The following is a 1,679-nucleotide window of genomic DNA, read 5'->3' on the forward strand; positions in this document are numbered from 1 at the left end:
AAAATCTGGGTGACAAAAAACAGCTAAGGGAAAGTGTGAACAAATGCTTCCATAGGTGTGAAAGTGTGAAAGAGAATTCAAAGAGCGGAAGTGAAATTCAGGATGTCAGACTGGTGGCTTTCCACCTTTTTTTGACTCTAATCCATGGTAAGGAATAGTCTAGATTGCAACCCAGTACACACATACATGCAAAACTGAAACTGTTTTTATGTAAAATATGAATATTCATTCATTTATTCCGTCATGCACTCATATTTTGTATACTTTTCCCTCTTTTGGTGGGGGACCCACTAAATTTATTTCAGACCCACTACTTGAAAAGACACTACCCCTGGAGTCCAAGGTTTCTGTCTGCAAACAATCAGACATGGTTCCCATGCGTGTTTATAAAGAATTCAAAAGGGAAACTAGTCAAAACCAATCAATCACTCAATAAATGAAACTTAGAACTAACAATAGCCTAAGCTGTAAAGGATGATGTCTAGACATGTTTAACTGCAATCTGAGAAAACACAAAACAAAATAAAGTTACCAGGACAATAAGAATGACATGAACGATAACTGTAATCTAACTCAATGCATTACAATCCTTTGAACAATGTTGTCAGAAGAATGCAATGTACTGGGAATATTTTTAAAAGGTGCGATGTGCAGGGCGAGGACAGGCTTAAACAAGTCAAGTTGGATCATTCATTCACTCAGCAAGGATTTACAGAGGGCCTTCTATGAGCCCGGGACTGCAGACTGAGCAAGCCAGACAGGATCCCTCTTGGAACTTACAGATCAACAAGACAGAGAGACATTAAACATAAGCTTCAAAAGACAATTACCAGGATCATAAGAGATATGATGAAGTACAGAATGCTGAGAGTCTATAAAAGGGGACACCTACCCTACTCTGAAGGGCGGGGCAGGAAGCAATATGTCCNAATGGAATCCAAATGATTTTCGTGGTCTACACGACTGGCTATGATGTGATTCCTGCACCAGCCTCGTCTTCCTTCACACTCCCCTCATTCCTAGTGTTCCCACCACTGGTCCTTTTCACCCTTTTGCCCCAAGCACGAGCTGTTTGCTCGGCCTGGACCACCCCTCCCCAGTGCTCTGGCACCTTGTCATCGTGCAGGTCTCAGGTCAAATGTCCCAATCTCAGAGAGGCCTTCTCTAAGTACCCCATTTAGAGTTGCCCCCTACCAGCTTCCATCTCTCTCTATCCCACTGTCTTGCTTTATTTTCTTCCTAGAATTCAGTATTATTGAAATTATATTATTTTCATCTATTCATTATCTGAATCACTTCCTCAGAAAGAAAATTCCAATAAAGCAGTGGCCTTACCTTCTTACTCATGATACGACAATAAATGCTTTGCGCTATAAGATTTCTGAGATGCAGCCAATGATCATGTAAAAGCTTATCTTAAAAGTTAAAATTACCTTTAACAACTCCGATCACTAAACTAAAGCCTTAGTCAAATATAAACCAAAGGGAATATTTTGAATATGGTTTTTCAAATAAACGACATCCTTAGAAACCACTTTGGAATCTAAATGATACGCTACTTTAAACTCTAAGTGATAACATTATAGCTCGGTGCTACCTTAGCACAGGTTAAGTGTTATCCTACCGGCAAGGAGAAGCTCAACAGCAGCCAGCTCTCCAATATCAAAGAGATCACTGAG

At 40.1% G+C, this 1,679-nt stretch overlaps 1 protein-coding gene across 1 annotated transcript in view; it reads right to left on the reverse strand.

Moving 5' to 3' along the window:
- NUP205 (nucleoporin 205) overlaps positions 1-1,673 on the reverse strand; it is a 60,012-nt gene extending 58,339 nt beyond the window's left edge. The window contains exon 1 of the mRNA XM_019654814.1: positions 1,625-1,673. The gene's annotated coding sequence lies outside the window, so the exon portion shown is untranslated. The remainder of the gene's footprint in view (positions 1-1,624) is intronic.
- Positions 1,674-1,679: the final 6 nt, after the last annotated feature.

This window comes from Hipposideros armiger, unplaced genomic scaffold (genome assembly GCF_001890085.2).
Source record: "Hipposideros armiger isolate ML-2016 unplaced genomic scaffold, ASM189008v1 scaffold_231, whole genome shotgun sequence".
In the NCBI taxonomy this organism is placed as follows: domain Eukaryota; kingdom Metazoa; phylum Chordata; class Mammalia; order Chiroptera; family Hipposideridae; genus Hipposideros; species Hipposideros armiger.